Genomic DNA, 22381 nt, shown 5'->3' on the forward strand with positions numbered 1-22381 from the left:
AGGCCAGCTGCAGACACATGTAGTAGTTGGGGCAGGGCAAGGAGCATGGCTGGAGCCAGCTTTGGGCTCACTGGCAGCTACAGGGGCTTTGGCTGTTGGTGTATTCTCCTCTGGTTGCATGGTCTCCCCTTCCGGTTGTGTGCACCATAGTGGTGGTTACTGATGGGCATCAGGTTGGTAGTATGCAAGTGCATAGCTGGAGAAGCTAGACTTATGTGCACATGATGTTTAGGGTAATCTTTTGGGGTCTGTGCTAGCATCTTGTATTTGAACAGCAACCTTGGTTGGCTGCTGGTGTGATTCAAGGGCTCTAGAAAGGGTGGCAGGGAGTGTGTATGGAGAGGGGGCTAATGTGAACAAATGTGAATACCTGTGAGGCAAAAGCTGGTGAAATTGTCAGGGACTCTGCTGTGATCATTACTTTCTGAAGTGGCAGAATCCATGGGGTTTGTCTGTAGAGCATGTCACTGAATTATGACATGTGACCTGTGACTCATGTAGCTGCTTTTGGTTGCCTCTGCTGTTTTTCCTTGTTCCTAGATGTCTCTGTGCAGTCTGGGTGGGATGAAATTGAAGTGAGACCATGAAGTGCTCTGAAAGGATAGGGAAGCTGATCACTAATCCCTTTTTTCCTTTTCTGGTAAAGGGAGCTCTTTCTAGCTGGGAAGAACCTTCTTGGTGCTGAGCAGTGTTGCCTTGGGTGAAGGGGTAGGGTGTGGTGGGAAAAGACAGGCAAAATAAAACTCTTTCTTCTCATTCTTTGTTCTTATTCTCTGTTTTTTTGTTCTATTGTATTGCTAAAGTTTCTCAAATAGACTCCAGAACTCTCCAGAGCTGTTTTTGCTCATAGATAGCAGTCTGTTGATCTTTGAGGAGAGACAGAGACTGGGTCTCCTATGTCACCATTTTGGTGATACTGAAAAATAACTATCCAGTTCCTTTATATCTGATGGAACATGATATTTCAGATTCACCTTGTATTTTCCTACTGGTTTTTCTTTTTCTTTTCTTTTAATTTTTTTTTTTTTTTTTTAAAGATTTTATTTATTTATTTGACAGACAGAGACCACAAGTAGGCAGAGAGGCAGGCAGAGAGAGAGAGGGAAGCAGGATCCCTGCTGAGCAGAGAACCGATGTGGGGCTCGATCCCAGGACTGTGAGATCATGACCCGAGCCAAAGGCAGAGGCTTAACACTCTGAGCCACCCAGGCGCCCCCTGGTTTTTCTTTTTAATCTAAAACCCAGGGAGAGTTATTACTGATGGGTGGTCTGTGCTTTGCTGTGACAAAGCTTTTTAGTTTGATATAGCCACTCTTGTTTATTTTTGCTTTTGTTGCCTTTGCTTTTGTGTCAAATAACAATACTATATTACATACTTCAACCTTGTTGAGAATGTAGATTAGTCATGTGAAGAGATGGATGTGTTAACTAATCCTACTGTAGTACTCATTTTACAGTCTATGTGTGTATCAAATCATCACTTTATATACCTCAAGCTTACGTATTTTATATGTTGATGTCTCAATAAAACTGGAAAAAATGACAAATGCGTATGATCTCAATTATATGTGGAATCTTAAGAAGTTGGTTGCTGAGGACTGGGAGCCAATGGAAAGGGTGCATGCATCCCTTTGGATTAGTGTTTTTGTATTTTGGGGGTAAATACCCAGTATTGTGATTCCTGGATTATAGGCTAATTCTATTTTCAACTTTTTGAGGAACCTTCATGCTGTTTTCCAGAGGGTCCGTACCACCTTGCATTCCCACCAACAATGTAGGAGGGTTCCCCTTTCTCCACATCCTCGTCAACGTCTCTTGTTTCCTGACTTGTTAATTTTAGCCAATCTGACTGGTGTGAGGTGGTTTCTCATTTGTGGTTTTGATTTGTATTTCCCTGATGCGGAGTGATGTTTAGCACTTTTTCATGTGTCTGTTGGCCATCTGGATGTCTTCTTGGGAGAAATGTCTGCTCATGTCCTCTGCCCATTTCTTGATTGGATTCCTTGTTCTTTGGGTGTTGAATTTGATAAGTTATTTATAGATTTTGGATACTAGTTCTTTATCTGACATGTCATTTGCAAATATCTTCTCCCATTCTGTAGCTTGTCTTTTGGTTTTGTTGACTGTTTCCTTTGCTGTGCAAAAGCTTTTGATCTTAATGAAGTACCAATAGTTCATTTTTGTCCTTGTTACTCTTGCCTTTGGCGATGTTTCTAGGAAGAAGTTGCTGAGGCTGAGGTTGAAGAGGTTGCTGCCTGTGTTCTCCTCAAGGATTTTCATGGATTCTGTCTCACATCGAGGTCTTTAAGCCATTTTGAGTCTATTTTTGTGTGTGGTGTAAGGAAATGGTCCAGTTGCATTCTTCTGCATGTGGCTGTCCAATTTTCCCAACACCATTTGTTGAAGAGACTGTCTTTTTTCCACTGGACATTCTTTCCTGCTTTATCAAAGATTAGTTGACCATAGAGTTGAGGGTCCATTTCTGGGCTCTCTATTCTATTCCACTGATCTATGTGTCTGTTTTTGTGCCAGTACTGTACTGTCTTGATGATTACATCTTTGTAATAGAGATTGAAGTCTGAAATTGTGATGCTGCCACCTTTGGTTTTATTTTTCAATATTCCTCTGGCTATTCGGAGTCTTTTTTGGTTCCATATAAATTTTAGGATTATTTGTTCCATTTCTTTGAAAAAAGTTGGTGGTATTTTGATAGGGATTGCATTAAATGTGTAGATTGCTCTAGGTAGCACAGACATTTTCACAATATTTGTTCTTCCAATCCATGAGCATGGAACATTCTTCCATTTTGTTTTGTCTTCCTCAATTTCTTTCATGAGTACTTTATAGTTTTCTGAGTACAGATTCTTTGCCTCTTTGGTTAGGTTTATTCATAAGTATCTTATGGTTTTGGGTGCAATTGTAAATTGTAAGGATTGACTCCTTAATTTCTCTTTATTCTGTCTTGCTGTTGGTGTATAGAAATGTAACTGATTTCTGTGCGTTGATTTTATATCCTGACACTTGACTGAATTCTCTGTATGAGTTCTAGCGTTTTGGAGTAGAGTCTTTTGGGTTTTCCACATAAAGTATCATATCATCTGCAGAGAGTGAGAGTTTGACTTCTTCTTTGCTGATTTGGATGTCTTTTATTTCTTTTTGTGTCTGATTCCTGAGGCTAGGACTTCTAGTACTATGTGGAATAGCAGTGGTGATAGTGGACATCCCTGCCATGTTCCTAACCTTAGGGGAAAAGCTTTCAGTTTTTCCCCACTGAGAATGATACTCACTGTGGGTTTTTCATAGATGGCTTTTATGATATTGAGGTATGTACCTCTGTCCCTACACTGAAGAGTTTCGATCAAGAAAGGATGCTGTACTTTGTCAAATGCTTTTTCAGCATCTATTGAGAATGTCATGTGGTTCTTGTTCTTTTTTTTTTATTAATGTATTGTATCACACTGATTGATTTGTGGATGTAGAACCAACCTTGGAGCCCAGGAATAAATCCTACTTGGTGATGGTGAATGATCCTTTTAATGTACTGTTGGGCCCTATTGACTACTCTTTTGGTGAGAATTTTTGCATCCATGTTCATCAGGGTTATTGGTCTGTAATTCTCCTTTCTGATAGGGTCTTTAACTTTGTCTGGCTTTGGGAATGCTGTCGTCATAAAATGCATTTGGATGTTTTCCTTCCACTTCTATTCTTTGGAACAGTTTCAGGGGACTAGGTCTTGATTCTTTTTTAAATGTTTGGTACAATTCCTCTGGGAAGCCATCTGGCCCAGGGCTCTTGTTTATTGGGAGATTTTTGATGACTGCTTCAATCTCCTTACTGGTTATGGGTCTTCAGGTTTTCTGTTTCTTCCTGGTTCATTTTTGGTATTTTATATGTTTCTAGGAATGCATTCATCTCTTCCAGATTGTCAAATTTGCTGGCACATAGTTCTTCATAATATGTTCTTATAATTGTTTGTATTTCTTTGATGTTAGTTGTGATCTCTCCTCTTTCATTCATGATTTTATTTATTTGAGTCCTTTCTCTTTTCTTTTTGGTAAGTCTGGCCAGGGGTTTATCAATCTTATTAATTCTTTCAAAGAACCACTCCTAGTTTCAGTGCTCTGTTCTACTGTTCTTTTGGTGTCCTTCATTGTTTTCTGTTCTGATTCTTATTACTTTTCTTCTCCTACTGGGTTTAGGCTTTATTTCTTGTTCTTTCTCCAACTTCTCTTGGTGTAGGGTTAGATTGTGGTTTTGAGAACTTACTTCGTTTTTTTTTTTTTAAGATTTTATTTATTTAACAGAGAGAGAGAGAGAGAGAGATCACAAGTAGGCAGAGAGGCAAGCAGAAAGAGAGGGGGAAGCAGGCTCCCTGCTGAGCAGGGAGCCCGAAACAGGGCTTGATCTCAGGACCTTGAGATCATGACCTGAGCCGAAGGCAGAGGCTTAACTCACTGAGCCACCCAGGTGCCCCGAGACCTTCTTTGTTTCTTGAGAAAGACTTTTATTGCTATATACTTTTCTCTCAGAACCGCCTTTGCTGTATCCCAAAGATTTTGAATAGTTGTTCTCATTTTCATTTGTTTCCATTTTTTAAAAAAATTGTTCTTTAAGGGGTGGCTCATGATCTCAGGGTTCTGGCATCGAGCCCCGCATCTGGCTCTCTGCTTGGCGGGGAGCCTGCTTTCCCCCTCTCTCTGCCTGCCACTCTGCCTGCTTGTGACCTCTCTCTCTGTCAAATAAATAAATAAAATCTTAAAAAAAAATTCTTCTTTAATTTCCTGGTTGACCCTTTCATTCTTTAGAAGGATACTCTTTAGCCTCCTTAGCCTGTATTTGAGTTCCTTCCAACTTTCCTCTTGTGGTTGAGTTCAGTTTCAAAGCATTACGTTCTGGAAATATGCAGGGAATGATCCCAATCTTTTGGATCCCAATCCAATGATCCCAATGAAACCTGATTTGTGACCCATGGTGTGATCTATTCTGGAGAATGTTCCATGTGCACTAGAGAAGAATGTGAATACTGTTGCCTTGGGATGGAATGTTCTGAGTATATCTGTGATGTTCATCTGGTCCAGTGTGTCATTTAAAGCCTTTACTTCTTTGTTGATCTTTTGCTTAGATGATCTGTCCATTTCAGTGAGGGAGATGTTAAAGTCCCCTACTGTTATTGTATTATTGTTGATGTGTTTCTTTGATTTTGTTATTAACTGGTTTATATAATTGGGTGCTCCCATGTTAGGGGTATAGATATTTAAAATTGTTAGATCTTCTCGGGGCGCCTGGGTGGCTCAGTGGGTTGAAGCCTCTGCCTTCGGCTTGGGTCATGGTCCCAGGGTCCTGGGATCAAGCCCCACATCGGGCTCTCTGCTCAGCGGGGAGCCTGCTTTCTCCTCCTCCTCCTCCTCCCTGCCTGCCTCTCTGACTAGTTGCAATCTCTGTCTATCAAATAAATAAATAAAATCTTAAAAAAAGTTGTTAGATCTTCTTGTTGGACAGACCCTTTAAGTATGATACAGTGTCTTTCCTCGTCTCTTATTATAGTCTTTGGCTTAAAATCTAATTTATCTGATATAAGGATTGCCACCCCAACTTTCTTTTGCTATCCATTAGCATGGTAAATTGTTTTCTGCCTCCTCACTTTAAATCTGGAGGTGTGTTTGGGTCTAAAATGAGTCTCTTACAGACAGCACATCAATGGGTTTGTTTTTTTTTTTATCCATTCTGATACTCCGTGTCTTTTGATTGGGGCATTTAGCCCATTTACATTCAAGGTAAGTATTGAAAGATATGAATTTATTGCCATTGTATTGCCTGCAATGTGACTTTACTGTATATTGTCTCTGTTCCTCTCTGGTCTGTTACTGTTAGGCTCTCTCTTTGCTTAGAGGACCCCTTTTAATATTTCCTGTAGGGCTGGTTTGGTGTTTGCAAATTCTTTTAGTTTTTGTTTGTCCTGGAAGCTTTTTACCGCTCCTTCTATTTTCAATGACAGCCTAGATGGATATAGTATTCTTGGCTGCATATTTTTCTCATTTAGTGCTCTAAATATATCATGCCAGTTCTTTCTGGCCTTCCCCAGGGAACAGGCTTGTTTCCTTCCCCAGATTAGGGAAATTCTCTGCTATAATTTGCTCCAATATACCTGCTGCCCCCACCTTCTTCTTCTGGGATCCTAATTATTCTAATATTGTTTCATCTTATGGTATCACTTATCTCTTGAATTCCCCCCTTATGGTCCAGTAGTTGTTTGTCTCTCTTTTGCTCAGCTTCTTTATTCTCCATTGTTTGGTCCTCTATATCACTAATTCTCTCTTCTGCCTCATTTATTCTAGCAGTAAGAGCTTCCATTTTTTAAAAAAGATTTTATTTATTTATTTGACACAGAGAGAGAGATCACAAGTAGGCAGAGAGGCAAGCAGAGAGAGAGGGGGAAGCGAAGCAGGCTCCCTGCTGAGCAGAGAGCCCAATGTGGGGCTTGATCTCAGGACCCTGCGATCGTGACCTGAGCCGAAGGCTGAGGTTTAACCCACTGAGCCACCCAGGTGCCCCAGCAGTCTCCATTTTTTATTGCACCTCATTAATAGTTTTTTTTTTTTTATTTCAACCTGGTTAGATTTTAGTTCTTTTAGTTCTCCAGGAAGGGATTATTTCTCCAGAAAGTGATTCTCTAGTATCTACTATGCTTTTTTTCAAACCCAGCTAGCATCTTTATTATCATCATTCTAAATTTTAGTTCTGACTTCTTACTAATGTCCATATTGATTAGGTCCCTAGCCACTGGTACTATGTCTTGTTTTTTTTTGGTTTTTTGAGGTGAGTTTTTCTGCTTTGTCATTTTATTCAGAGAAGAATAGATGAATGAGAGAACAAAATACTAAGGTAGCAATGACCCCAGAAAAAATATGCACTAACCATATCAGAAGACACTGGAAACTGGGAGAGAGAGAAGAAAGGTGGGGGAAATATGTTTGTTTGCATAAATTTAGACTGGTGAATAGAACAGAGCCACACACTTGATTTTGGGTGTATTTTGGTCTGTTAGAAGAAACTGCCTCCCAAAATTTTAAAGAAAGAAAAGCATACACACACACACACACACACACACACACACACACACACACACACAGACAAATAAGGATAAACACAAGGGATGGAATATGACTATAAAGATGAAAATTTAAAAAAGGAATTGAGGGGCGCCTGGGTGGCTCAGTGGGTTGAGCCGCTGCCTTCGGCTCGGGTCATGATCTAAGGGTCCTGGGATCAAGTCCCGCATCGGGCTCTCTGCTCAGCAGCGAGTCTGCTTCCCTCTCTCTCTCTCTGCCTGCCTCTCTGTCTACTTGTGATCTCTCTCTGTCAAATAAATAAATAAAATCTTAAAAAAAAAAAAAAGTCTAAAAAAGGAATTGATAAGAAGTTGGTTGAGGGGCACCTGGGTGGCTCAGTGGCTTAAAGCCTCTGTCTTCAGCTCAGGTCATGATCCTAGGCTCCTGGGATTGAGCCGCACATTGGGCTTTCTGCTCAGCGGGGAGCCTGCTTCCTCCTCTCTCTCTCTGCCTGCCTCTCTGCCTACTTGTGATCTCTGTCTGTCAAATAAATAAATAAAAATCTTAAAAAAAAAAAAAGTTGGTGGGAAAAAGAAAAAAAAAAAACAAACCAAAACAGAAGGAGAGAATGTGATCAGACTGGAGACTAGAACAAAGCCCTAGGCTAGATTTAGGGTATATTTTGATCTGTTAGAAGAAACTGTACCCCAAAATTTTAAGGAAAGAAAAACTTATAGGGATAGAGTATGATTATAACAATGAAAATTAAAAAAAGATTTTTAGAGGGTGCCTGGGTAGCTCGGTTGAGTGTGTGCCTTCAGTTTGGGTCATGATCCCAGGGTCCTAGGATCAAGTCCCATGTTGGGCTCTTGCTCTATGGGGAGTTTGCTTCTCGCTGTTTTTCGGCCTGCCCCTCCTCCTGCTTGTGCTCGCTCTCTGTCAAATAAATAAATTAAAATCTTTAAAAAAAGATTTTTAGAAAGGTATTTATAAGATAAAATAGTTTAAAAGGTTAAAATAAGAAAGGGGAAAAATTTAAAAAATAGAATAAGAAAAAGATAAAATAAAAAAAAATTAACTTTGAAAGACTAAAAATCATGGGAGAAAAGCCATGAATTCTGTGTGTTCCATTTCCCTAGCTCTGGAGTTCTGTAGTTCTCACTGATTGGTGAACTTGGTCTTGGCTGGATGTTCTTGGTGATCTTCTGTGGGAGGGGCCTCTTGCAGTGATTCTCAAATGTTTTTGCCCAAGGCGGAATTACACTACACTTGCCAGGGGCCAGGCTAAGTAATCTGCTCGGTTTTGCTTTTGGTAGCTTTTGTTCCCTGAACACTTTCCATACAGCTTTGGAGGATGGGAATGAATATGTAGGCCTACCAATCTCTGGCCTGTAGGATCCAAGAGCTCGGCCCCCACTCCTCAGTGCGCCATGAGAGAAAAGCAGTCAGTCACTCCAGTCTCCCTGGTCTCTAGCTGAACTCGGAGCTCATGCGGCCTGTGACTGAGCGTTTCTATCTCGGGTGCATGGCCCTGTTTGGAGTCTCCAAACCCAGCAGATTCTTGTAGCATGTTCCCACGCTGCTCCTCCTGGAGGAGGAAGGAGGGAGGTTCCCTGGATCTGCCACCTGTGGGGTCCCTTTTTGAAGAGCAGTGGCCCTGACTGTGCCTCAGATCATGGTTTCAGGTAATCCCAAGCTGAGAGCCCCCTCCTTGGCTCCATCTCTGCATCTGTCTTCCCTGCTCTTGTACCTGGGAGCTCTGCCATACTCAGACACCCCTGGTCTTTTTGTGACCGCGTGGTTCCTGAGACCACCCTGTCCCAGCAAGGGCTCCATCCCCTGCTTAGCCTGTGGAGCAACGTCCCTTAGTTGAGCAGACTTCTAAATGTTCCAATTTTGTGCTCCACTGCTCTATAGTTTACTGGGAGCCAGCCCCTCCCCCCACGGTCTATCTTCCCGTATATCACCTTGAATTCACTTCTCCATACATCATACTTTCCAGAATGTGGTTGCTTTTCTGTTCCTAGAATTGCTGCTCTCCTCTTCGATCTCCTGTTGAGTTTGTAGGTGTTCAGAATGGTTTGATGACTATTTGGCTGAACTCCTGGGACCCGATGAAATTATGTCTCCTACTCCTCTGCCATCTTGCTCCTCCCCTGGTTAAATTTATTCTTAAGTATTTTACTCTTTTGGTGCTGCTGTAAATGAAATTGCTTTCTTAATTTTCTTTTTATACTGTTTATTGTTAGTGTACAGACACGTAACTGACTGTTGAGGTCGATTTTATATCCTACTTTCCTGACTCTATGTATTAGTTCCAACAGTATTTTTCCAGTGTTAAAGATTTATATTTTCCATATAATATTGCATGAATTTGAGGTGTGCAATGTGATAACCTGATATATGTATGCATTGCAAAATGATTACCTCAAAAGGTTAGTTAACACATCCATCAAATCTCATAGTTACCTTTTTTTTTTTGTGGCCAGAATATTTAAGTTCTACTCCTTACCAACTTGAAATAAACAGTACAGTGTTGTTAACTATAGTCACCATGCTGTACATTACATCCCAGGATTTAGATTTCATCTTATAACTAGAAGTTGATACTTTCTGATTAACATTTTCCCATTTCCCCCATACCCCAGCACCTGGACCACTATTATAGTCTATTATATGGTGGCTTTTTAATTTAAATTAAATAAGTTTAATTTAATTAATTAAATTTTTGAGTACAGTTGACCTACAATATTACATTAGTTTCAGGTATGCAGCATAGTGATTTGACAAGTTTATATATTATGTGATTCTCAGCACAAGTGTAGCTACCTCTATCACCATACAGTACTATTGTAATACTATTGACTATATTCCTTATGCTGAGTCTTTTTTCCTGTGACTTATTCATTCTATAAGTTTGGCTTTTTCAGATTCTCTGTGTGAGTGAGATCATACAGTAATTGTTTTTCTCTAACTTATTTCAGTTAGCTTAATGTCCTTAATGTCCATTCATGTTGTCACAAATTCATCATTTCCTTCATTTTTATGGCTGAATATTATATCATTTATATTCCACACTTTATTCATTCATCCATTTACAGACAGGTTATTGTCATGTCCTGGTTATTGTAAATAATGCTGCAATAAACATGGAGTTGCAGATATCTCTTCAAAATAGTGTTCATTTCCTTCAGATATATACTCAAAAGGGGAATTGCTGGATCATGTGTGGTTTTATTTTCAATCTTTTGAGGAACCTCCATATTGTTTTCCATAGTGGCTGTGCAAATTTATATTCTTGTCAACAGCCCTTTCTCTCCACATTCTTGACAGCATTTATTATCTTTTGATATTAGCATTTATTTTCTTTTGGTGTCTTTTGAGATTAGTAATCCTAACAGAAGTTATCTCATTGTGGTATCTCATTGTGGCTTTGATTTGCATTTTCTTAATGATCAGTGATATTGAGCATCTTCCCATACCTATTGGCCATTTTTATGTCTTCTTTGGAAAAACGTCTGTTCAGGTCCTTTGCCCATTTTTAATTGCATTTAAATTATTTAATTTTGTTACTGAGTTCTATAAGTTCCTTATATAGTTTGGATATTAACTCCTTATATTTAGCTGGTTTGTCAATATTGTTTCTCATTCTATAGGTTGCCTTTTCATTTTGTTGATTGTTTTTATACTGTGCAGAACTTATAAATTTGATGTAGTCTCACTTAAATGTTTGCTTTTGTTGCCTATGTCTTTGGTGTCATATCCAAAAAAAATTATTGCCATGACCAACGTCAAGGGGATTTTCCTCTATGTATTTTTCTAGAAGTTTGTTGCAGACTTACATAAAAGTTTTTAATCCATTTTGCGTTAATTTTTTGTAGGTGGAATAGCATAGTGGTTCATTTTATTCTTTTGCATGTGATTATCCAGTTTTACCATTTATTAAAGAGACTACCCTTTTAGTATTCTTGGCTCCCTTGCCAAATACTTATTGTATATTGTATGTGCATAGGTTTATTTTTGGACTCTCTATTCTGTTCCACTGGTCTATATTTCTGTTTATATGCCTATATCATATTGTTTTGATTACTATAGATTTGTAATACAGTTTGAAATCAAGATGTGTGATGATTCAGCTTTGTTCTTTCTCAAGATTGCTTTAGTTATTTGGAGTATTTTATGGTTCCATACAAATTTTAGGATTGTTTTTCTATTTCTGTGAAAAATGCTATAGGTATTTAATAGCTAGAGATTACATTGGCTCCACAGATGGCTTTGGGTAGTATGGACATATTAACATTATTAAGTCTTCCAATCTATGAACATGGGATATGTTTCCATTTATTGGTGTCTTTCCCAATTTCTTCCATCAACATATATAGTTTTCAATGTACAGATTTTTATCTCCTTGGATAAATTTATTCCTAAGTGTTTTATTATTGCTATTATATATAGTATTTATTTATTATGCCATTGTAATGGAATTGTTTTTTAATTTATTTTCCAAGTAGTTTATTATTAAAAACACAACTGATTTTTGTATTCTGAAACTTACTGAATTTATTAATTCTAACAATGTCTTGGTGGAATCTTTAATCTTATATATAGAAAATAAGATTATAACATCAGCAAACAGGGACAGTTTCACTTCTTCCTTTCTAATTTGGGTGTCTTTTATCTTTCTTTCCTTCCTTCATTCCTTTCTTCCTTCTCTTCTTCCTTTCTTTTTTATTTTCTATTTCCATTTTCTTAATGATTGCATTTGTTCATGTGCTTGTTAGCCATTGATTTTTTTTTTTTAGTTTCTATTTAAATTCTAGTTAGTTAACATACAGTGTAATATTAGTTTCAGGTGTACAATGTAGTGATTCAATACTTTTGTGCAACACCTGTTGCATATAATAACAAGTGTACTCTACTCCCCATCACCTGTTTAACCTATCCCCCATCCACCTCCCCTCTGGTAACCATCATTTTGTTCTCTATAGTTCAGAATCTCTTTCTGGGTTTGCCTCTCTCTCTCTTTTTTCCTTTTGCTCATTTGTTTTGTTTCTTAAATTCCACATGTGAGTGAAATCATATGGTATGATTTTTCTGACTTATTTTACTTAGCATTATATTAGCTCCTTAATGTTGTTGCAGATGGCAAGATCAAGATTTCATTTTTTTATGGCTAATATTCTAGTGTCGTGTGTGTGTGTGTGTGTGTGTGTGTATCTTTACTCACCAGTTGATGGGCATTTGGGCTGTTTCCATGATTTGGCTATTATAGATAATGCTGCTATAATCATTGGGGTAGAGGTTTCTCTTTGAATTAGTATTTTTGTGTTCTTTGGGTAATACCTAGTAGTGCAATTGCTGGAGAATAAGGTAGTACTGTTTTTAGCTTTCTGAGGAACCTCCATACTGTTTTCCAGAGTGGCTGCACCAGTTTGCATTCCCATCAATAGTGTAAGAGGGTTCCCCTTTCTCCACATCCTTGCCAATCCCTATTGCTTCTTGTGTTTTTTATTTTAGCCATTCCCTGACAGGTGTAAGGTAGTATCTCACTGTAGTCTTGATTTGTATTTCCCTGATAATGAGTGATATTGAGTATCATTTCATGTGTCTATTGGCCTCTGTATATCTTTTTTGGAAAAGTGTCTATTCATATCTTCTGCCAATTTTTAAATTGGATTATTCATTTTTTGGGTATTGAGTTTTATAATTCTTTATGCATTTTGAATATCAGGTATGTCATTTGCAAATATCTTCTCCCATTTTGTAAGTTGCCTTTTAGTTTTGTTGATTGTTTCCATTATTGTGCAGAAGCTTTTAACCTTGAAGTCCCAATAGCTTATTTTTGCTTTTGTTTCCCTTGCCTCAGGAGACATATCTAGAAAGAAATTGCTGTGGCTGATATCAAGGAGGTTACTCCACTCCTCTAGGATTTTTGTGGTTTCCTGTCTCACATTTAGGTCTTTAATCCATTTTGAATTTATTTCTGTGTACGGTATAAGAAAGTGGTCCAATTTAATTCTTTTGCATGTCACTGTCCAGATTCCCCTACACCATTTGTTGAAGAGGCTATTCTCATTGCATAGTCTTTCCTGTATTATATTAAAAAGAAAAGAGAAAAGACTCAAATAACTAAAATCACAAATGAGAGAGGAGAAATAACAACCAACACCACAGAAATCCAAACAATTATAAGAAAATATGAAAAACTATATGCCAGCAAATTGGACAACCTGGAAGAAATGGATAAATTCCTAGAAACAAACTACCAAAGTTGAAACAGGAAGAAATAGAAAATTTGAGAGTCCAATAGTCTGCAAAGAAATTGAATCATCAAAGCTCTCAACAAACAAAAGTCCAGGACCAGATGGCTTCACAGGTGGATTCGACCAAACATTTAAAGAATAGTTAATATCTATTCCTCTCAAACTATTCCAAAAAAATAGAAAAGGAATGAAAAGTTCCAAACTCATCCTAAGAGGCCAGCATTACCCCGATACCAAAACTAGCTAAAGACTCCACTAAAAAAGAGAACTACAGGCCAATGTCTCTGATGAATACAGATGCAAAAATTCTCAAAAAAAAAAAACCAAAAAACCAAAACCAACTAACAAGTTGAATTCAACAATATAATAAAAAAAATAAGTCACCATGATTAATTAGGACTTATTCCTGGATTGCAAGGGTGGCTCAATATTCACAAACCAATCAATATGATATGCCACATTAATGAAAGAAAGGAGAAGAACCATATGATCCTTTCAAAGGATGCAGAAAAAGCATTTGACAGAGTACAACATCCATTCATGATAAAAGCCCTCAACAAAGTAGGTTTAGAGAGAACATACCTCAACTTAATGCAGGCCATATATGAAAAGCCCACAGCAAATATTATATTCAATAGGGAAAAACTAAGCTTTTTCCCTAAGATCAGGAAAAGACAGGGACATCCACTCTCACCACTGTTATTTAGCATAGCACTGGGAGACCTAGCCACAGCAACTGGACAAGAAGAAGAAATAAAAGGCATGCAAATTGGCAAGGAAAAAATAAAACTTTCACTATTTGCAGATGATATGACACTATGTGGAAAAACTGAAAGATTCCATCAGAAAATTGCTAGAACTGATGCACAAGTTCAATAAAGTTGCAGGGTACAAAATCAACATACAGAAATCTATTGCATTTCTAAACACCAAAAATGATGCAGCAGAAAGAGAAATTAAGGGACCAATCCTATTTACAATTGCACCAAAACAAAAAAGATATCTAGGAATAAATCTAACTAAAGAGGTGAAAGATCTGTACTCTGAAAACTATAAAACATTGATGAGGGGCACCTGGGTGGCTCAGTCAGTCAAGCATCTGACTCTCAATTTTGGCTCAGGTCATAATCTCAGGGTTGTGGGATCAAACTCCATGTTGGGCTCTGTGCTCAGCAAGGAATCTGCTTGAGATTCTCTCCCTCCCCCTTTGCCCCTCCACCCTGTTTGTATATGCTCTCTCTCTAAAACAAATAAATAAATCATAAAAAAAAAAAAAAAAACCAACCCACATTGATGAAAGGAATTGAGGATGACACAAAGAAATGCAAAGGTATTCCAAGCTCGTGGATTGGGAGAATAAATATTATTAAAATGCCCATACTACCCAAAGCAATCTATAGATTTATACAATCCCTATTAAAATACCAACAGCATTTTTCACAGAGCTAAAACAAACAATCCTAAAATTTGCATGAAATCACAGAGGACTAGCCAAAGCAACCTTGAAAAAAGCAAAGCAAAGCTGGAGGCATCACAATTCTGGATTTCAAGTTATATTACAAAGTTGTAGTGATCAAGATAGTATGGTGCTGGCACAAAAATAGACACATAGATCAGTGGGACAGCCATAGAAAACAGAGAAATAAACCCACAACTATATGGTCAATTAATCTGTGACGAAGCCATTGATGTTTTAAAGATATTAAAAAAATACATTTCATTTAGCTTTTTATAGTTGTTTTCCTCAAAAGGGCTGGTATAATTTATCAAGCCTGCAAATGACTGGATATGGAAGTCTAGACATCTCATATTTTACTGCAACAAGAAGATATTTTGAACCTTCCTGTAGTGGGCTGAATACTGGGCCCCCAAAGATGTTCACACTCTAAGCCCAGAAACCTGTGAATATGTTACCTTCAATAGGATAAGAGGCTTTACAGATATTAATAAATTAAGGATTTTGAGATAGATTATCCTGGATTATCTGGGTGGGCTTAATGGACTAAAGGAAATTTACAAGAGAAAAGTAAAGGGATCAGAGTCAGGGAAGGAGATACGATGACAAAAGCAGTGGTCAGAATTAGATTTGAAAATACTACACAACTTGCTTTGAAGATGGAAGTAGGGACTATGAATCAAAGAATGTACATGGTTTCTAGAAGCTGGAAGATGCAAGGAAATGGATTTACCTCTAGAACTCCCAAAAGGAATACAGCCCTGCCAACTCATTCTAAACTTCTGATCATTAGTGCTATAAGATAATAAACTTACATTGTTTTAAGTCACAGAGTTTGTGTTAATTCTTTATAGCAGCATTAGGGAACTAATATACTTCCTTTGGATTTTAGTTTGAGTGTTATCAAGGGCTCGGCAGAGCTGACAAGAGCTAAACTGCCAGCTTGTACATAGATTTTTTTTGGCCAGGGACCAGAGTCCTGGTGGTTACCCCTTCTATTTTTTTAAGAGAGAAAGAGGGAGTCCAGGTGTGCACAAGCAGGAGGAGCAGAGGGAGAGGAAGAGAGAGAGAATCCCAAGGAGGCTCCATGCCCAGCACAGAGCTTAACATGGGGCTCGATCCCATGACCCTGACACCATGTCCTGAGCTGAAATCAAGAGTCAGACACTCAACCAGCTGTGCCACCCAGGAACCCAAATTATGGTGGTTATCTTGAGTTATAGTGAGCTCTGAATTATGGACAAATATGGCTGATTAAAAGAATGTTAATGTTCATCATGGGAGAATAGCAAAAAATACCTGATCAGAGGTCAAAATATGCATTCCTATTTGTGGGAATTTTTGCTTCCTTCTCATTCAGGCAGCAAGCTGATTTTATAATGCATTGCAGCAAGGGAAGTAAGTGCCAGAGCTGAAGAAGCAGTAGCTTATTAGACTTCCTAGCATTTGTTTTCCAAATCATAACCTTTAAGAAAATTATAGGGATTTTGGAAAGCAGAAATTAAAATAGAGGTTCTGAGAAAAGAGGGAGTGTGTTAAAAGGACATAACAAAAGGTGTAAATCACATAACAAAAGGAGTTGAGAACCAGTGGGCCTCAGAGGGTCATGTGGGTAGAGATGATGACTCTTCCAGTGATAACTAGTAGAGAAATGGACAAAGGGCATGTGCCTGGCTCCCCTTAGCTTTTTGCCTCTCAATATTGTTGGGGAGAAAAAAAAATTTTTGACCCTTCTTAGTTCTTTGGCTGGTCTAATAATAAAATTAATATAGGGCAGTTTAACAGGAGGAAAACAAATTTAATTATGTACATATGGCAACTCCATAAAAATATAAAACCCACCAGCGGTCAGGCAATTGAGGCTTATATGTCATTCTGAGCTAAAGGGAAGGTGGTAAGGGTCTGGCACCTCAAAAGGGAAGAAGACAACTCACAGGATGGGAAGAGCAAATATGTGGTAAACAAATGTTTGCCATGCCATGCAGAGACAATGGGACACAGGAATTTGATCTCCAGGCCTCACCAAGCTCCCCCCACAACCCCAGTTTATCATACCTAACCCATATTCTTTGTAGCTATCACTGGTGATATTTCTCTTTCTGGACAGGCCCTCCTAAAATCTTCTGGGCCTTGGGGCGCCTGGGTGGCTCTGTGGTTAAGCCGCTGCCTTTGGCTCAGGTCATGATCTCAGGGTCCTGGGATTCAGCCCCGCATCAGGCTCTCTGCTCAGCAGGGAGCCTGCTTCCTCCTCTCTCTCTGCCTGCCTCTCTGCCTACTCGTGATCTCTCTCTGTCAAATAAAAAAAAAAAAAAATCTTTAAAATCTTCTGGGCCGTTAAGGGAGAGGTAAAATTTTTTCTTGAATCTGATGGGTCTTGATTGCTTTAAGCTCAAAATAGTCTACATGTGGGGAGACTTGTTCTGAACTCTTTCAGTATCTTGGCACTGACCCACTAGAGGAGACTTAATATGCCTTTTGTGGCAGAGAAGAATCTCGACATAACCAAGGTCACATTTCTTCAAATCTAGTCCAATGGCATGTGGTTAAACAGTAAAAATAAACTGATTCAGAAAAAAAAAAAAGATTTAATGTTTATTGTACAACTGAGTGAACAGAAATTCATACTTTCTTTATATTTCTTAAATGTCCAATTTATGATACAGGACAATTTTCTAGATGCAATTTTAGACTCCACTTGCTATTGTCAATTCAAACTGTTGAGCAAGAAAATTTAATCTTTCCTTTAATTAGCAGGCACACATCTTTATTGAGGAATCCAGAGATGTTTTCTGAGGACAGAAACTCTGGGTAATTTAATTTATTGATTCATAGATTACACTTTAGGAGCAGCACGGTATACACCAGGAAAGAACTTACCCTTTTAAAAGAGGTCAAGTCACAAGGAACACAATTCAATGTTTGAACAATGTATACATTTTCCCTCCATATCTGCCAGTCTATCTAGGATTTTCTCTTGTGATCCTTTGTTTTTGTACTTGTACCTGGTCAGAGTCAAAAGATTCTCTGCTGTCTCCATTTGTGACCTGAGGCAACATTCAGGTCTGTTTTTGCTTTATATTAATTTGGCACCTTGCCCATGTTTTTATGTTATTTATTTTCGTTTATTTTCCTTTTAGCATCCCCCCTGTTTTTAGTTTTTCCCCTCCCCTCAGCACCCAGAGGGCAAATCTATACCTGAAACTAATGTAACATTTTGTGTCAACTGCACTTGAAAATAGAAAATAGAAAATAAAAGATCGTGAATAGGTGAGCAAGTTGTAAATTGGGACTATTAGTTGGTCTATTACTTACATGACTTGATGTAGTAGATGTCTTTGCTCTTTTGTTCAGACCTTAAATTATTCTCAAGCCTTGGTTTATTGTATCTTCTGTTACCAAGAGGATCTGAAAACTGAAAGTGACATTGCAGAATCTGCTCTTCCTCTTTCGTGAATAAACTATTGCTCTCACTGAACCCTGAAGGAATTTGTACTATTTCCAGCTTGTTCCTGAGTTTTCATTTTATCAGTAATGTGGGAGGCCACCGTAAGGCTTGAGACGAGGACCAAACCAGGCCCTGACTTGTGTCTCCTTTAAAACCCGAATAGCCTAACAAAAGGCTTAGGACGGAAAAGTTGAGTAGCACTGAGAAAGGGTCTGTGCTATGTGTTGTGCGCTCGCCAATGTGACTTCTCACACGTTTACTAGTTAGATGGAGCAAATTGGTTGGGGTCATAACACTTAACTGGTTCTTGCTGTTCCAGCACAGCTCATAATCACTCTCAGGTTTGCTGTTACTTCTTGTATCTATACCGGACAGTTGTAGTAACATCAGCCATTGCCTGCAGGTGCACCTCGTTCGTTTCTCACTAGTTCTCACAAGAAACGGAGGGTCTGCAATTAGACCTTGAGAAGTAGGTAATGGGGAAGTCCGGAGGTTTTTTGTGCATGTAGCAAATTCTTTTGTAACCAGCTGAAAATAGTTACTGTTGGCTAAATAATGCCTCACTGCCCTGAATAAAGTCAGCATTGTTGGACATCCTCCTCAGTGCTCCTCCTGCCCCCATCTCTTTGTCTCTCAAGTCTTTTTCTTTCACCATCCTCTTACCCTCACGTTCCTGGTCGATTTGTCGCGCTGGCCGCGACACAGTAACTTCTTCCATTTTAAAAGTCCCATCAAGAAAACAAAATCTCGGGGCGCCTGGGTGGCTCAGTGGGTTAAAGCCTCTGCCTTCGGCTCAGGTCATGATCCCAGGGTCCTGGGATCGAGCCCCGCATCGGGCTCTCTGCTCGGCGGGGAGCCTGCTTCCTCCTCTCTCTCTCTCTGCTTGCCTCTCTGCCTACTTGTGATTTCTGTCTTTCAAATAAATAAATAAAATCTTTAAAAAAAAAAAAAAAAAAAAAAAAAAAAAAAAAAAAAAAAAAAAAAAAAAGAAAACAAAATCTCATATTATTCAAGTCTCTGTTTATTTAATATTACTTCCTTGAGAATGTGCTTTGATGGGAATGCAAACCGGTGCAGCCACTATGGAAAACAGTATGGAGGTTCCTCAAAAAGTTGAAAATAGAGCTACCCTATGGCTCAGCAATTGCACTACTGTATATTTACCCCAAAGAATCAAAGGTAGTGATCTGAAGGGGCACCTGCACCCCAGTGTTTATAGGACCAATGTTCACAATAGCCAAACTGAAAAGAGCCCAGATGTCCATTGAAAGATGGATGTATAAAGAAGATATGGTGTATACATATACAATGAGATATTATGCAGCTATAAAAACTTAAAATCTTGCCATTTGCAGTGACATGGATGGAACTAGAGGGTATTATGCTAAGTGAAATGAATCAGCCAGAGAAAGACAATTATCATATGATCTCACTGATATGTGGAATTTAAGAGAAAAAACAACAACAGAGGATCCTAGGAGAAGAGAGGGGAAAAAATGAAACAAGATGGAATCAGAGAGGTAAACAAACCATAAGAGACTCTTTTTTTTTTTTTAAAGATTTATTTATTTGACAGATAGAGATCACAAGTAGGCAGAGAGAGAGAGGAGGAAGCAGGCTCCCAGCTAAGCAGAGAGCCCGATGTGGGGCTCGATCCCAGCACCCCGGGATCATGACCTGAGCCGAAGGCAGAGGCTTTAACCCGCTGAACCACCCAGGCGCCCCCCATAAGAGACTCTTAATCATAGGAAACAAGTTGAGGGTTGCTGGAAGGGAGGAAGGTGGAGGGATGGGGTAACTGGGTGATGGACATTTAGGAGGGCATGTGTTGTAATGAGCACTGATGTTATATAAGACTAATGAATCACAGGCCTGTACCTCTGAAACCAATAATACATTATATGTTAATTGAATTTAAATAAAAAAATTAAAAAAAGAATGTGCTTTGATCAATGATTTGGGATAAGGATGATTTAGAGAGCCTCACTGAGTTACTAATATTGAAGACAGGGAACCTGCCTCCGACATTCCAAACCCTTGTGTCACCCTTTCTTGTTTTGGAAATTCTACTGTTATTTAGCCAAGAAAACCGTGAAATGTTTTTCCAAGGTGTGCTTCATCTTAACCGTGACTCATGAATACTGATTAACAATCTTCTCATGTTCTTGAAACTTCAAGAATTCTAGTCTTATAAGCATATCCCACACTATAAAATATCCATGGGTCCTATGCTATTCTTTCCTTCCTTTAACTCACACCTATAAAATTGAGCTGTTGCTTATCTTTCTATATTAAAATGACTTATGTTTCCTTCTAAGACATTTACTTCATGGGCACAACCTCACTGAAAATTTACCATGAAGAAAGTTATAAGAATAGCAATTGATGTGAATGTTTGTTCATACATTGAAGACATATGAATGAATTACCTTCATTTCATATACATGCTTGTCTTTTGAAAGATCTAACATGGTAATTAAATAGAGAAACTTAATGGGAAACACCTGGTAAATGATTTTAGCATATTTGAAGAAGTCCTTAACATTTTTTTTTTAATTTTGAATGTTCTTTTGTTTACATTTTTCTTTTTTTTTCCATTCCTTTTTTTTTAATTTACATTTTTTTTTCGTTTATTTGTTTATTTACAGCATAACAGTGTTCATTGTTTTGGCATCACACCCAGTGCTCCATGCAGTAAGTGCCCTCCCTATTACCCACCACCTGGTTCCTCAACCTCCCCCCCCCCCCCGCCCCTTCAAAACCCTCTCATTGTTTTTCAAAGTCCATAGTCTCTCATGGTTCATCTCCCCTTCCAGTTTCCCTCAATTCCCTCTCCTCTCTATCTCCCCATGTCCTCCATGTTATTTGTTATGGTCCACAAATAAGTGAGACCATATGATACTTGACTCTCTCTGCTTGACTTATTTCGCTCAGCATAATTTCTTCCAGTCCCGTCCATGTTGCTACAAAAGTTGGGTATTCATCCTTTCTGATGGAGGCATAATACTCCATTGTGTATATGTACCACATCTTCCTTATCCATTCATCCGTTGAAGGGCATCTTGGTTCTTTCCACAGTTTGGCGACCGTAGCCATTGCTGCAATAAACATTGGGGTACAGATGGCCCTTCTTTTCACTACATCTGTATCTTTGGGGTAAATACCCAGCAGTGCAATTGCACGGTCATAGGGAAGCTCTATTCTTAATTTCTTCAGGAATCTCCACACTGTTCTCCAAAGTGGCTGCACTAACTTGCATTCCCACCAAGAGTGTAAGAGGGTTCCCCTTTCTCCACATCCTCTCCAACACACGTTGTTTCCTGTCTTGCTAATTTTGGCCATTCTAACTGGTGTCAGGTGGTATCTCAATGTTGTTTTAATTTGAATCTCCCTGATGACTAGTGATGATGAACATTTTTTCATGTGTCTGATAGCCATTTGTATGTCTTCATTGGAGAAGTGTCTGTTCATATCTTCTGCCCATTTTTCAATATGATTATCTGTTTTGTGTGTGTTGAGTTTGAGAAGTTCTTTATAGATCCTGGATATCAACCTTTTGTCTGTACTGTCATTTGCAAATATCTTCTCCCATTCCGTGGGTTGCCTCTTTGTTTTGTTGACTGTTTCCTTTGCTGTGCAGAAGCTTTTGATCTTGATGAAGTCCCAAAAGTTCATTTTTGCTTTTGTTTCCTTGGCCTTTGGAGACATATCTTGAAAGAAGTTGCTGTGGCTGATATCGAAGAGGTTACTGCCTATGTTCTCCTCTAGGATTCTGATAGATTCCTGTCTCACGTTGAGGTCTTTTATCCATTTCGAGTTTATCTTTGTGTACGGTGTAAGAAAATGGTCAAGTTTCATTCTTCTACATATCGCTGTCCAGTTTTCCCAGCACCATTTATTGAAGAGACTGTCTTTTTTCCATTGAATATTTTTTCCTGTTTTGTCGAAGATTATTTCACCATAGAGTTGAGGGTCCATATCTGGTCTCTCCACTCTGTTCCACTGGTCTATGTGTCTGTTTTTATGCCAGTACCACGCTGTCTTGGTGATCACAGCTTTGTAGTAAAGCTTGAAATCGGGTAACGTGATGCCGCCAGTTTTGTTTTTGTTTTTCAACATTTCCTTAGCAATTCTGGGTCTCTTCTGATTCCATACAAATTTTAGGATT

At 38.6% G+C, this 22381-nt stretch overlaps 1 protein-coding gene across 2 annotated transcripts in view; it reads right to left on the bottom strand.

Moving 5' to 3' along the window:
* Positions 1–18306, bottom strand: part of C3AR1 (complement C3a receptor 1) — a 70139-nt gene extending 51833 nt beyond the window's left edge. For both annotated transcript variants that reach the window (XM_046011161.1, XM_046011158.1), the window contains exon 1: positions 18081–18306. The gene's annotated coding sequence lies outside the window, so the exon portion shown is untranslated. The remainder of the gene's footprint in view (positions 1–18080) is intronic.
* Positions 18307–22381: the final 4075 nt, after the last annotated feature.

Source organism: Meles meles, chromosome 7 (genome assembly GCF_922984935.1).
Source record: "Meles meles chromosome 7, mMelMel3.1 paternal haplotype, whole genome shotgun sequence".
Classification (NCBI taxonomy): domain Eukaryota; kingdom Metazoa; phylum Chordata; class Mammalia; order Carnivora; family Mustelidae; genus Meles; species Meles meles.